The 16,005-nt window shown below is 47.4% G+C and overlaps 1 long non-coding RNA gene across 1 annotated transcript; it reads left to right on the forward strand.

The window, feature by feature from the left end:
• Window positions 1-582: 582 nt before the first annotated feature.
• On the forward strand, window positions 583-15,134 carry LOC142563873 (uncharacterized). Its single transcript, XR_012824433.1, has 3 exons — window positions 583-782; window positions 4,658-4,828; window positions 14,816-15,134. It is a non-coding gene; the product is annotated as an uncharacterized LOC142563873 (long non-coding RNA).
• Window positions 15,135-16,005: the final 871 nt, after the last annotated feature.

A 16,005-nucleotide genomic window follows, 5' to 3' on the forward strand; every position in this document is an offset into this window, starting at 1 on the left:
TGTTTCTTCTAGCTGTTTACTGCGAAGGTGCAATAACGAAGGCACCCATTTAAGAAATACAGAAGGCTGGAATGCCAAAAATAACGTGCACCATTTCTTATCTGGGCTAAAAATATCCCAGGAAAAATACGTTATAGGTTATGAGCTGTTCCATTTGACAGAAAACAAGAACAGATTTTGTTCCGTTCGCGAAACAGAGAGAACGCTTTGCAAAAAAACAAAGCTTTGTAGAAGCTTTTTAGATATTTATTTAAGTATACTCAATTGTTTCTTGCATGCTGGCGTTAAAAACACAGTCCGTTGCGGCCGAGAACATTTGTAACGTTCTTACACGCACACAATCGCGTGTTTTTCCTACTGTATCACTCACAAGCGAAAAAAGAAAAAAATGAAACAAAGAATCCTGCGAACATGTACTCTCCTGCGCTGAAAAATAGTGCTATTATAAAGGGACGCGAACAGATGTTTACGAAACAGGCAAAGATATGTTGTGCCTGAGAAATGTCGAGTCACTTTATTGATCACCTGCGCCTTCACCAATAATGTTCCTTTCATGAACTTTGCGCTCTTGAAGCCTGCATTTCTCTCATCCGCTACCTCGCTCTAGATATTCTTAGTTATGGCGGAAGGAGAAGAGAAGCGGGGGCCGTTGGCGTGTAAAAGGTGGTGAGCCTTAGCTACCCTGTTCACAGTGCGGTGGATAGCTGCAAGTGCACAATATTTGTGATGGCTGCTTCAAAGGTTCTTGTAATCCTGTCCATCATTGCTAGCGTCATGATTATGTAAGTATGTTGGGAGACCCTTAGTAATGCGATATACTACAATATACACAATTGTTTGTCCTTGTAGGTTCTAGTGGAGGCATGTCGTTTAAAATTATGGAGTTGTAGCTAGGAGTGTGCAGAAAAAGTACCGATTGCTGCTGCACCAGGGATTTTAAATATATGTTAGTTTTCATCTTTCGTACTTAAAGGTTATTACCACGAAATGAGCAGCGAAGATATCTATACCTTGTTAAAAACTAGCTGTAACTTTTTTTTACTGCCTCACTATAAAAATGTCGTTGTCTCATATGCCATAGGACTAACATTGTAAGAACGTTTTAGAACTGAAATTCTAAAAGGTATGTCCGTCAAATAGAACAGAAAGTGAGTAAGTTGGTTTGGATACGTACTTCGAAATGACGCCAAAAGCCCACAAAAATTGCTCGGACACGTAACTACTCGCGTCACACGACTTGTAGGTGGAGTTTCTGCATTTCCGTAAACAATCATAATACAAACGTTTGCTGTAGGATTGCGAAATTTATACAGCACAAATATTAGGGCGTTCTCATAGACAGCTTTGATGTGTACTTTGTGTCACCCATGCCAACACATGTAGAAATCTTTATATGACAAGAGCGAAAGCTTGCTATAGCTGTTGCGCCTTCAAGAATCACTGTCTTGGTGAGCCACCATATATTCTCAAATTGGCTATTCCGAAGACTGCAACGGGAAGGTTACCCGATATTGACATACCATTCTTATTAATTAATTCGCGACAATTTCATTGTCTTCTCTACCACTCTATGTGTTGTCTATGTGGTCTCGGTGCTTCATACCGCATAAAAAATATCACAGGACCGTTGCTAGAGCGGAAACCGAATTTTTTAGCGTTTGCTCTGGTGTGCGCTAAGTGTTTTCGCGCCCGATCTCGAGCTCTCCGAACGGCTCTTGTTATTCCATGATGTCTGTGTAAAGTATGTTCTGTAGCGTCCTGCCTTAAAACTACTGTGCTCTTCTCAGATTGCCCAAATGCACGCCGACTTCCTAAGCCTAAACTGGCGCAGCCCTGGCTGCTGCAGCGCGCTGAGCCAGGCACGGCAATCGTAACAGTTCACCATCTTGTTAACGGGACGCAACGGGGAAAAAAAACAAGGCGCCTAAGTCATACAGAATAACTTCCCCGATGCAGGCAGCGACGGACAACACAATTACTCGTGTTACAGCTACCGGAGCTTTGCGTCACGTCACCGACCACTCGCCTCTCACTGCACGTTACACCACGTGCGCTTCCATCAAGGCAAGCTTCTTCTGGCGTTGCTCTCACCTATCTCCCCTCTCTAGCTCACCTTTATAGCTACGGACGGCGCCAATGTGTGAAACAGAGCAACGAGCTAAGAAAAGGTTACATTATTCTACAATTACAAAAAATATATCTCCTACAATGTGCAGAGCCCGAGCTTGCACCAAGAAACATGTCACATATACTTGAAGCAGTGCCACAAGTTGAAAAGTAGGTACAGACTATGTGTGACACTAGAGTGTATGAGCACTGCCACCAGTACACTGTCAGAATACCGACAACCATGAGCTGCTTGAGAGTGCTCGAAAAGCCGAGGTCCAGAGACGCGCAGTTCTTCCAATAAAGTCAGTTTCGGGTCAGTGATGTGCTGTATTTCTCTTTCCTCGTGTCTTCCGTGTCTTCGTAGTTTGCGCGGCCCCATCAAGATGTTCCACCAGTACCGACTTGCACAAATGTCGATTCCTCTGAAGACAAACGGACGTAACGTCACCCTCCGCTCGGTCGGCTGTAATGAAAGTTCAATACGGAGCATGTGATTTGCGAATTAACGGCTATCGTATTCCTTAGGCAATCATCATAGACTGGTTCTCTCTGAATTTCTTTAATGATGCCAATATTCGAGGTAATAGTAATACCTAGCCTTAAATCTATAGTATACGTACTAGTCAGCCAAGTCGACAGCACTAAGTGCAACGCATCAAGTTTGAAGTGCCCTGGATTCAGCGACACACTTAGCTTTATGGTCTATGCAAACAAGCAACTACTGAATGTCGAATTGGCTTTGTCTTCAAAGGCTCACCCTATCATTTAATTGTACGCCAGAAGGTATCGGTCATCGGTAAAGCATCGCGTACATGCAGCGAACCTCTACAACTAATTTTGCACGTAGGAAAATTAAGCAACGGTATGACGCAGAACGTGCGCTGGCATGCGATATATGGCATTAAAAAAGAGGAGCAGGTCACCATGTCTTCGCCATGTCGACCCATTGCCAAGAATAAGGAAACGCGAATAAGCGGGGCAAATTTGCTGTGCGCCCGATACAGCATACAGTGTCCCACGGGCCAGAAAAGTAAGGGCAACGCAGTTGCGCTCGGCTGGTTTTTCAGGCGTGAGCTTAGCAGTGTCAGTGTGAAAATGTGAATGCCCTTCAAGTGGCAGGTATATATATATATATATATATATATATATATATATATATAGCCAACAATCACCGACACCAAGGACAGACAACATAGGTGAAATTACTTGTGCTTAATAAGTGAAAATAAAGAAACGACAAATAATTGTATAGGAAAGTGGTTGAAACAACAACTTGCCGTAAGTGGCGAACATTCCCGCTTCTTCGCATTACGCGTGCGATGCTCCACCAATTCAGCTACCGCCACGCGATTTCCCCATCCACTTTCTACTGTATTTACACCTTACTACTAGAAGTAACCCTGCAAATGTCAGCCAGAGCCACCGCTCACAAACCCTGTTCTCAATTAGTAAGCGTAATCTTCCCAGCAACGGTCTGTCATGTGACCAGTATCTAAGGAAAGCTTTGATACAACAGCAATTATACGGGCGTCTGTGGCGCATTCGCGCCATCGCAATTCTCAGTGGCGCCTCTGCCGCAGCGGTGTCACATCATCGACACGCATGCGCGGCCGTTGCGTAGAAGATTGCAAGATCTTCAGGAAAGCGCAGTATATTTCCCTGCAAAGCGAAGAAGCTATGTGGATGCAGCGTCCTGTACCGTTCGATTGGTTCTGCCAGAGTCAGGACGGTGTTCTGCCTTCCCATTCAGGCTATAGTGCTGTGCACACACACATCAACGCTTCTGCTGAATAGCCGTATGGAAGCAACGTAGTGGCCCTTGCACTGACCATAGCGAAACGCACAGCGAACGCCAAGCTAGATATATGTAATCGTAAATTTGGGCACTCAAAAAGGCCGATGGTTTTCCTACTTTCCCAACTCGTGAACAATCGCTGCGCCACGCCTACAATGCTGCTGGTGCCACTCCTCGTCACGACATAATTCTGAGGAGCCGTCAGCGTAACGTAAAGCCTTGCTATTGCGTTTAGTGCTTCGCGTTCGATCTAAACTGCCATATTACGAAACAGCTGTAATTTCAGCCACTGCTCTGCCGATGTGATTATTTCGCCATCATGGCCCACATCGTTGTATGGCTGATTAATATAATTTGTAAGTGACCTTAGCACTCGTTGCGAAAATTACTCTGTCTTAACTTTATTCTGTTACGCAGTCCTATACAACGAACAGGTGGGCGTTTACTGCTGTGATCGGGGCTTTCGTATTTTTTTCGTGCCTTTAGTGGACTGGTGCATTTAAAAAAAATTCTTTTGGAATGTTGGCAATTTATAATAAATTGTGCAAATTGCCATCTCGATATTCATTTCATTTCTCTTACATTCAGTGAGGACATATTTGTCGCGAACGTTTCCCAAGCCAGTCATATTTTTCACAGACGAAGACAAAAAGTAATTCGAGTAGCAAAGACAGCTTCGCTTCAGTATTCCACGTGTCTAATGTTTTTTGTATATTAGGAACCCAAGCTTCAAAAATCTGTTTCTGCTCGCAGAAGCCAATGCAAGATAGTAGAAAGACCACGTGGCGGGACACCACCTGAAGGAGGCGGTCACGGCGGCTCTTCTGGGCCTTCTGCTTTCACCAACGGCGAAGGTGGTGCCGATCCCGCTGGCGCTCCTGAGGCCGCTCGAAAGTAGAAACTCAAAGGTGCAGCCTGTTGACGGTGAAACATCTTATTATTGCTTTCTTTGAGATTTTTAGAATGATTTCAGTTTGTTTATCTCAAAAGGTCTTTCGAGGCAGCGATACTGTTTTTGTTAAGCACAGCCTACGTAACTTACTCGGTTCATATAGGAAACATTGCACCTAATCTTTAATTATTTCATGTACTTGGTGTCTCGATGAACTTTCCTTCGTACATGATGGATGGTGGTGGAGCTGGCGGCAGTTTTTCAGCAGGCGTGGTTAGCCTGGCATACGTAGCGGCAATTGATCCATCTGAGCCTTCTGTGTGTGTCACTATGTGGGTTCCCAAGGCTCGAAGGGCCTCCTGTCTCACGTAAAGAAAATTATCAGTCATTGCACTCTCTTCCTGAAAGTCGCAGGCTCTCCGGGGAAAATGACGCCATTAAATTTCCACTACAAAAGACCGTTCTTTTGCAGGCTGTCGACCATCACTTCTCTTTCTGCGTCGAACTGCGAGCATATTCAAATGAAATGTTCGATGTCACCGAATACATTACAGAAGGTACAGAGCCGGAAAGTGCATTGCCCAGTCCTGAACAACCAAGCCGCGGTGTACGTGGAGTCGGTTAGGATGCGGTACGATAGGGTTGCTTCTATCCGAGTAAATCTATGGATCACACAGGCGTGTTGGGCTGTATGGTGGATTGCCCTAAAGTTAATGCGAATTGCCTCCAAATGGTTCTGAAAAAATCTTTGGCGCTCTCGCTTTTGGGAGGAGGAAGAAGAGCTGGCCGAAGAAGGTAGATGCACTTCACATCGGCTCCGTCTTCATTCAATGATTTCGCAGGGAAGTCACCGAAAATCATCGAGTTTTTGCTACCATCTCACGCAGCAAGTTACCAAGATTCTGCCGATACCAACTTCAAGGTGGGAATCCCATTTTTCGAACTTCGACGCCAAATTTTCGTCTGTGCCACACCGGCAGCCGCGGGGGTGGCTGCCGCGAGCCTAGGCCTATAGGCGCCTCCGCAAGAAAAGTACACGTGGCGCGCGCGCGCCCACGCTCGCTCGCAGACGGAAGAAATGGAGGTTCTCGTGCAAGGGGAGAATATGTCTCAAGAAGAATTTGAGGCCGGCAGGGGCTGGAGTACCGTCGGCTCGAAAAAGCAAGCCGTTGAGAGATCCAATACGAGCAGTTTCGGCGTCCACCTCGGCACCGGCGGAAGAAAGAAGCGCGAGCAGAAACTTAAACAGCAGTTAATCAAGGCCAGCCGCATGCCATATCTACCGAAGGGTGATTTCAAGATTATCATCCGCCCAAAGGGAGGCCTCAATATTGGCGAATTAGGAGCGGCCCGAGTAGCCTCGTGCGTCTACCAAGCTGCTGGTATACCCGGGGAGCACAGGGTAGACGACACCGTGTGTATCAACGTACAACAGAACATCATCGTAGTGAGTACCCCCAGTGAAGCCAACGCAGACCGATACCAAAGAGTCGAGCGCCTCGTGGTCAACGGCCAGGCCTATGAGACCAACGCATATGAATCGGCACCCGACTTAACTTCCAAAGGAGTCATCAGGGGTATACCTCTCGAAGATTCACCCCGGGACATCACCGCCCAGGTCGTTACCCCCAAGAATCCCACGGCAATCGCTGCGAAACGACTCACCAATACCACCACGGTCATCGTGCTGTTTTCCGGACTGAAAGTTCCCTCCTTCGTCCGCTACGGAGGCGCTCTCATCAGGTGCGCGTTGTACAGAAAACAACTTTACCTGTGCTTCCAATGCGGCAGACTGGGCCACCGCATGGACGTGTGCCCCAGTCCGCAGGACCGCATCTGTAGAGGCTGCGGCACGGCCAACCCAGGTCGCGACCACCAGTGCAACCCGCTTTGCCAACTTTGCGGAGGTGAGCACTTAACGGCCGATAAGAATTGCAAGGCTCGCTTCAAGACGCCATATATCGTCAAGAGACGACGTTGGGAAAGACAACGACAACAGGAAGAATTCCTAGCATCGGAGGCTACGAGGGAATCAGTTGGACGCCCTTCCCGAGAGACCAGGACCCGTTCACGCTCGAGGGCCCGCTCGAGGACCAGAAAGTCCAGATCACGGAGCCGCACACCCGGACCGGCCCGAACCAGATCCAGGAGCCGTACGCGTTCGCGTTCGCGCCGCAGCGGGGGCGGCCCGGAGATCGAAGAGGCCACCAACAAGGTGAGCTGGGCAGACGCGGTCAAAGGCTCGTCGCGCCGCGGCGGAACTGAGGAGACTGCAGCTTCTAAAGAAATAGCAGAAATGAGACGGGAAAATGCGCAGTTGAAAGAATTATTCTCACACCTCACGAGAGAAATCCAGGAACTTAAGAATAGTCGAAGGATGGAGATATCTCTCCGTCTGAGTACTTGTAGCTCAGGTGCAGCTGCGATAACTCCTAATAATAGCATGGAGGAGGACGACAACCCTCCGCCACCTAAGAGAAAGGCTCCAGCCGTTAGCAACCAAACCGGATCACAACTGGCAGACCTAGGGCAGAAATTAACAGAAGTGCAAAATGTACTGAAAGAACAAGCGGAAGCCGTCGGCAACCTCACGCTGGCGGTCTCGACCATAATTTCGAGACTTGACAAATTCGAAAGCAACGTTGCCAACCTCAGTCTTAGAGTAGCCAAGCTGCAGCCAGTTACCACCGCAGGGGCCCCCATAACTGGGGTCGCATCTAATCAATTCCACGACACCCCTGTAAACACCGCAGGAGCATCTGGGGTCGTTCAGACCTCCACCCCACGACCAGACCAAAATAGGCAAGCACGGTAAAAGAGGCGCGCTGACGATATGGCAGTGGAATTGCAGGAGTTACGCCGCAAAAAAGCGGTCCTGCAACAACACCTTAAAAGCAAATCGAAACCCGATGTAATGATGCTACAAGAGACACACGAATTAGCAAAACTACCCGGTTACCAAGCCATCAGTCCCCCATCCGGGGAAAACCAAGCGGTAACTACTTTGGTCAGGAAAGGCTTAGTGGTCGTTCGTCACGACATTAAGGTAGCGCAGATTGAACAAGTATTCGCAGAAATTATACCTAAAAGCAAGAGCCAATGCAGCACGTTTATCCTCAATCTATACAGCAAGCCAGCGCACATACGACAGCGCTTTCTAACCCTTTTTAGGAGGGCCACCGACATTGCGGGCTCCCATCCCTTACTAATCGGGGGAGATTTTAACGCCCCGCAAGGAGCGTGGGGCTATGCGTATACGAGAGCCAAAGGCAAGGCTTTATGGCAGGATATACAAGAAACAGGCCTGGCCCTCATCACCGACCCCAGCTCCCCCACCAGAATGGGAACAGGGCTGACAAGAGACACCACGCCCGATCTAACATTAGTGAAGAACCCAAGAGGAGCGAGTTGGAATAACACATTCGAAGACCTTGGTAGTGATCACAGAATTCTGGAAACGAAATTATTGGAGAATATAAAGGTCGAACCCAACAAAACTTTCAAATGGACGGACTGGGACCAGTTCCGCAAGAATCGAGCCGGCACGACGCACGCGCCCATCACAGACATTCAACAATGGGCCGAAGAAGTGATGGCTGACGTCAATGAAGTAACAAAGACCGTGACGCCAGAACTTCCCGTCGAGAAGATCGACAGCCGCCTGGTGCACATGTGGGAGGCCAAACGATCGCTTCAAGCCAGGTGGCAGAAACAAAGACACCATAGGAAGTTGAGGAAACACATAGCGTTACTCAACAGACAAATAGAAGAACACTGCAAAACTCTTAGTAAACAACAGTGGGATGAGATCTGCAACCAGATGAACGGACGGATTGGCACCGGTCACACATGGCGCCTGCTCCGACACCTGCTAGACGCAACCAAGACCAAGGCAACACATGGGGAAACCATGCGCAAGCTAATACACACACACACCAAGGGCGAGGAAGAAATCCTTTCCGAACTCTGCAACAGATACGCCCCGCACAGCCCGACTATTCAACACGGAGAATGCACGGGAAATCCCAATTTCTCTCTGGACAGAGACTTTGCCGAGGCGGAAATCCGGGCCGCTTTGCAAAAGCTCAACACCAAGTCGGCCCCGGGACCGGACGGCGTAACTAATAAGACCCTTCGTAACTTGGACAACGAGACGATCTCCGAACTGACCAAGTACATTAACGATTGCTGGATCCGAGGATGCATCCCCGACCAGTGGAAAAGAGCAAAAATGGTGCTCATCCCCAAACCAGGGAAACCCCCAGATCTGGCCAACCTTCGACCAATATCCCTTACGTCGTGCGTCGGCAAGTTGATGGAGCACGCCTTCCTCACCCGGATCAACGCACACTTGGACGACGTGGAAGCGTATCCAGACACCATGCTCGGGTTTCGAGCTCATCTCTCCACGCAGGATGCAATGTTGCAAATCAAGCACCAGATACTCGACAAGACAAGAGGTACCAGGGCCATTCTAGTATTAGACCTCAAGAAAGCCTTCGACAATGCAGCTCACGCAGCCATACTACGCAGCGTTGCCGCACTCAATCTAGGAAACCGAGCGTACAGCTATGTTCAGGATTTCCTCACAAACAGGAAAGTCTCCTTAACGCTGGGCAAACTCGCATCCGAAGACAGGAACATAGGCAGTGTCGGCACCCCGCAAGGCTCGGTCATCTCACCGATGCTCTTTTCTCATCATGATCGGCCTACCCGAGCGCCTCAGCGCCATCGAGGGAGTGCATCACACAATATACGCGGATGACGTTACGATCTGGGTGTCCGAAGGAAGCGACGGAGAAATCGAACAGCGATTACAGACCGCGGTCGAAGTGGTGGAAGAGTACCTAGTCGGAACCGGTCTCTTCTGCTCGCCAGAAAAATCGGAACTCCTCCTCTACCGCCCGACGCTTAGGCGAAGACCCCCCAAGGCTTACATCCGGCATGCTGCATACGAAGAAATTTGCATACGCAACAAAGACTGACAAGAAATACCCAGGGTGAAGCAGAATAAGGTGCTCGGACTCATCATAGAATCGAACGGCAACAACGGAGAAACGGTCAGGCATTTGGAGACTAAGATCACGAACACGATGAGGCTCATCAGGAGAATCGCCAACAGACACCAGGGTATGAGGGAGGCCAACGTCGTCAGACTCATACACTCCTTCGTTATTAGCCACATTACCTATGTGGCCGCCTACCACAACTGGTACGCGGCAGAATATGCCAAACTGAACACCCTCATTAGAAGAGCACACAAGATGGCACTGGGCCTTCCAGACAGCACCAGCACGGAACTTCTGCTACAGCTGGGCGTCCACAACACGCTTGAAGAGTTAATTGAGGCACACCAAATCTCGCAACTCGAAAGACTAGCGAAGACACGAACGGGCAGGAGCATCCTGGACAAACTCGGTGTAAGTTATCACAAGCAGCACGGCGACAAGACATCACTTCCAAGCGCGATCAGGGAAAAGCTGCAGGTGGCTAATATACCCAAGAACATGAGCCCCGAATTCAATCAGGGTCGAAGAGAGAGTAGAGCCAAGGCTTTACTCAAAGCCTTCGGTAGGGACAAGGAAGCGCTGTTCGTAGACGCGGCAGAATACGAGGTTCGACGTGCTTTTGCAGTGGCCGTCCTCAATACCGAAAAACAAGTGGTCAGTTCTTGTAGCATACGTGTAAAAAACCCCGAGGTAGCGGAAGAGGTGGCGATAGCCCTAGCCATCGTTAACCCCAGTTGTAGATACGTACTCAGTGACTCGCAGACGGCGGTCAGAAACTATGCACAAGGCAGAATTTCGCCGAAGGCTGAGGCTATGCTCAAAGCCAACGCGAACTATGTCACCTCAAAGGAGACGGAGGAACGACACATTGTATGGTTCCCGGCTCACAGTCCCCCGACACCCCCGCAACCAACCTCAACGAGGAGGTCCACCGCGTAGCGCGTGGTCTCACGTTCCGCGCCCGCGAGGAACGTGAGACCTCGGAGGCATGGACTGAGAGGGACAGAATGATCAGATACTGTGATATTACAAAATTTTATCAAAACTCAAGGCGGGTTTATCCGCCCCCTAACCCCAAACTCGACAGGGCCCAAGCGGTAGACTGGAGGCAGCTACAAAGACCTTCCCCAACCCCGTCCATCTCAGAAGGATATATCCGGACATCTACTCAGATGATAACTGCAAATTATGCAGCAGGGCTCACGCATCTCTTAGACACATTCTCTCGGAATGTGAAATTATATGCAAAGAAAATGCAGTTTCCCCAGATGAAGCTGCGGCGCGATGGACGGCCGCGTTGCGCAGCTCAAACCTCGAAAATCAGCTATGGGCCATCCAGCAAGCCCGTGAGGCGGCGAGGAGACAGGATCTCCGGACTTCCTCGGGGGCGGCCTAGGCCCAGGCCACGAATTTGCCGGATTGTTAATAAAGTTGTTACCACCACCACCACCATCTCGCTTTTGGAACACATGCCAATGCCAAGCGTGCAAGAGTGCCAGCTTTTTCATTTTCTTCAATTTCTACGTAGCATGGCATTCTTTAAAAGTTTACGTTAAATCCTTTGCTCATTACAACCTTGATCAGTTCCAGAGATTTCCTTGTAAACTTGTCTCGAGGTAGCGCAGGACGTAATCGTTATAAGAATGACTTTGAGTCAGCACCGTGACCTCAAGCGCAGAATAAGCGTGCAGTTTTCGCAAGGCCGCGGTAATTGCTGCACATTGTGCTGTTGTCGACAAAGCCACGCGATCCAGGGGGCCAGGCCATGACACATCAAGGGAGGGTACGCCGAATACCGATATGCGCCTATCTGTGCACACACCGACCCGACTGTGTGCACCTGTCGGTGGCTTCGAAACCCTGCGGTCAGGTGATCTAGCACAAGAAACTGCCTCGCAACTTGAAATTTTACGTTTTGATGGTAGGTGGGGTACACTCGATATTGCTTTTAGTGCTTCGCGTTCGATCGAAATTAGACATGTTAGGTAATTAGGTAATTAGGCTGCTGGGTACGTCCGAAAACGGCCATGTCTGGTCGAGGTGACTCAGTTTAGGCCACTCCAATAAATTATCGAAAGCTGTCCAGCGCCACATGGAAATGGGAGCAAGTTCTTGCTCTTCGCTGACGGAGAAGCGCCGCTCCTGCGGGGGACTCGCCCAGCCTTGAAAGCTGCGTCAGCAAGGCCTGAAATGCAAAAAGGCGGAGTGGAAGAGACTCCGCTTCATTACTAAGGTTCATGTTTGAAGCCGCCTCAGGAATTTCCATCGCTAAGCGAAGTCCCTTTCTGTGCACAGCCTCCAAGCACTGGAATTGGCTCGGTGATGGTGATGTCTGCGGTAGCTGATAGAGGATGCGGCTTGTTATCAGTGTAGCGTTCAGTTTAAGCATAGACAGAGGGTTCTTCCCCCAACGTGTACCGGCCATGCGACGAAGTGCGTTCACTCTTTGCACTGATGAAGTCACAACACGTTCAACAGCGCGTCGCCATAGCAGCTTGCTGTTGATGGTGACGCCCAGGAATCGAACAATAGTCGCGCGGCAAATTGGATAGGCTCTAATATTCAGCGACATGCGAGTTAACTTCCCCCTCACTCGCAGCAAAAGCATGAAGGCAGTTTTTTTTTCGCTAATAAAAATAGGCCAAGCATAGATAAGTGACGATCGATGACGGAGATTGCGCCCTCGGCTACCCGGGCGAAATCTATGTTGGTACCCCGAGATGCAAATGCAGATGTCATCTGCGTTGATAGAAATTGTCACTGCCGTCCAACCTACCTACAGTACGTCTGGATAGGTGGCCATGGCAACGTTAAAAACTAAGAAAGATGGCACTCTTCCTCGTGGGATGCCGAGAGAAATGCGTTGCTTTTCATTCATTATATTTCGGAGCTTATTCTGAACATGCTGGTCTATAGACTATTCATGAAAGAATGAAAGACCATTTACAGAGGTACCCAGGGCTTGGAGTCCTTTAATAATGCCAGTATGAGGCGAACAGTCGTATGCTTTAGCACGTCCATAAAGATTGCGAGTCTGGAAAGAGCGAGTACAAGAAGGTGCTCGACGTGGCTTAGCAAGTCCGAGACACTGCCCTGGACACTAAACTGTGGGCGAGATATCGTCATAGGCGATGACAGTCCACTTCTGTGCTCGAGAAACCATGTTAACCTCGTACGTATTAGTCTTTCCATCAACTTTGATATGCGTGATGTTAGCGATATTGGCCGATATGAGGCAAGGTTCGCAGGATCATTTGCAGACTTGAGCACTGGCACCACCAATGCTGTCTTCCCCGATTTGGGGATCTCTCCCGTGTTACAGACGCGATTAAATATGGCCATATGGGCTCGTCTTCGCTCGTATGGCAGAATTGCCAGCATTTCATTGCTGACCAAAGGGGGACCCACAGCACCTCTCTTTTTATTCCCCTAAGCGGCAAATCCAACACGCGAAAGGTAATTCGCGTATTCATCCCATGGAACGATTCAGATGACTGAGGGTTGGCCATTCCTGCGCTCGTGGTGTGTTGTGTGTTTCTTTCGCTTTCATCGTTTTATTTCGCTCAGTTTTAACCTCCCTTCAAGCGTGTACCAAGTAGCCCGCAAGGACGTCCTGCTAAAGTACATTCCCGCGGTGTATTGCAGATGTGTATATATCGGCAAAATCTTCTGCCCAGATTGATAAATATTTTCCTTGCTTTGAAGCAAGGACTCGAAATGACATGTTTGGGCGAATCTTTCCGGATAGGCTATTCATCTCCACGTCATGGAAGTAAACACGGATAAACGCTCACAGAATGCAGCCAATTGAACTCGTGCTAACCTTTTTGTGTTACGACAGACGAGATCGTTTATCCTATTATATTCAGTATTCGCAGATGCATTCCCATTTTTTCTCATTGGTTATCACTCCTCTCCATGAATTTTTTGAGAACTTCTAGTTTATTTGCCGGTTCAACAGAGTTTGTATAAACAAAGGTGCGCAGGAGGCTATCGGTGTTAAGAACTACCAGCTCACACTCTTAGACAAGAAGCCATTACAAGTACGCCTGCAGTGAAGGAAGAAAAGGCAATGAAAACTGAAAACTTATCGTGTTCTTAGCCATGTGAGTGCGTTCTCCACTCCCGTTCGGTGCAACGGAACGATCATGCGTGAAGTAGCTTTTGACCACGGCTTGCTTTAGACACATGGCCCAGACGAGGTAAGAATAAATATTATTTTTGACGGTCGTGCGTGAATGTGTGACAGACATGCACATGGCTGTGCGAATAGGCGGTCATGACGAAATAATCAAAATCAATCTCGGCTGACTCTCCCGCTATGCTGGGCACCCCCCCCCCCCCAATTTAGTGCTCTATTACTCTAAAGGTCTATCGGCCGCGATCGATCATTGTTCGTGGACGTCTTGGCTTAGGTTGACATTGAACACGCAGTTTACATGACCAACATATCTACTTTCGTGACACCAGGCAGCGACTAGTTTGACTGCGCATCGACAACATACACAAACTGTAACTCTTCTTGAGAGTCTGATACGCAGACAAGCTTAGTCTAAGTCAAAGACGCACTATGCTGAGAAGAACTCACAATTCCTCGCATGAAATATCAAGCGCCAAGGTAAAGGCTTCATGCCTTCGGGCTATGCTATCTTTATTATAATGGTGTTGCTAAAAATTTGTGACATTAACTAACACATATTTAGTATAATTTATCACCTGGGCTTCAATGAATACTTACGTACTTAAGATCAGTATAAGCGTGATGAATCGTCTCTGCTCATTACACCTTTGATCTCCGTAGTGTAACATCGGTTTTGTTGGAAAACCTTTCCGCAAGGAAAGCACATTAGGCTTGCATTTTTGTAGGACATAGGAAAAAAAGAAAGGGAGGCGCTTTAATTAGTAAAAAGCATTTCTATAACGTTACAATTTGTATAAACCCTCCAGCAATGTTATGCGCTATCGAAAATGCTTGTGCTTGTCTTACGTAACAGATTTTCATCTTTCCAGGGCACATTTGAAGCTACCGAAATACCTCAAGATCGCAACTGATGGCGTTTGTGCCAACTTAAAGAAAAAGACCTGTCACCAGAAAAAGATATCCCTAAACGATCTCAGCATTGCTTTCCCACAATATTAAAGTGAAGCACCAAGAGAACAAAGAAAAAGCAAAATACAGACGGCGTCTTATCATAACGTCTTCTAATATGAATCATAAAAATTCTAAAATGCAAAGCAGTCATGTGTATGATTGAATATGAGTTATTCAAAAAATGATGCTTCTTTTCTTTTTTAGCCCCGATATCTAAGCCATGTGCGCAGTTTTGTCAGTAGGACATGGTCAGCGCGACATGGAACAAAGGAGGTTATGATGATTACTTGTTTTGAGTCTAAATGTTTGGATAATATTGAAAAACGTACTTGTTTATCTTTATTGGGTGACCATATTTCACCGTCTAACAAATGTTATCACTCAGCGCAGGACGCGCCTGCATGTATCGGAAATTTCTCGAATGTTATAGATGGTTCCCTTACAAACATGTTTATAGAATGTCCATAGACAGTCTATAGACATTTTTCTAAGTCTATAGACTGTCTATAGACATTTCCTTAGACTAGTCTATAGACAGTCTATAGACTTATGCCCACACACTTTTTATAGACTAGTCTATAAAAAGTCTGAGTCTATAGATTTTCTATAGACTTTCTATAGACTTATGGCCATACATTTTTTATAGACTAGTCTATAAAGAGTCTTAGTCTATAGACTGTATATACACTGCCTATAGACAGTCTACAGACTTATGGCCATACTTTCTATAGACTAGTCTATAAAAAGTCTGATTCTATACACTGTCTATAGACTGTCTGTAGACTTATGGCCATACACTTTTTACAGACTAGTCTATAAGTCTGAGTATATAGACTGTCTATGGACAAGTGTATAGGCTTACAGTTCTACTTTTGTAGACTGAAGTATATAGAATGTCTACAGATGACATTTGTCTGTAGACATTTTATACACTTCAGTCTACAAAAGTAGAACTATATATACAGTTCTACTTTTGTAGACTGAAGTCTATGGAATGTCTATATACAAATGTATATAGATAGTCTATAGACATTCTATAGACTTCAGTCTACCAAACAGAACAGTCCGATACACATTTTTCGATGACATTCTGCAGACATTTGTCAAC

This window comes from Dermacentor variabilis, chromosome 11, assembly GCF_050947875.1.
Source record: "Dermacentor variabilis isolate Ectoservices chromosome 11, ASM5094787v1, whole genome shotgun sequence".
Taxonomy (NCBI): Eukaryota; Metazoa; Arthropoda; class Arachnida; order Ixodida; family Ixodidae; genus Dermacentor; species Dermacentor variabilis.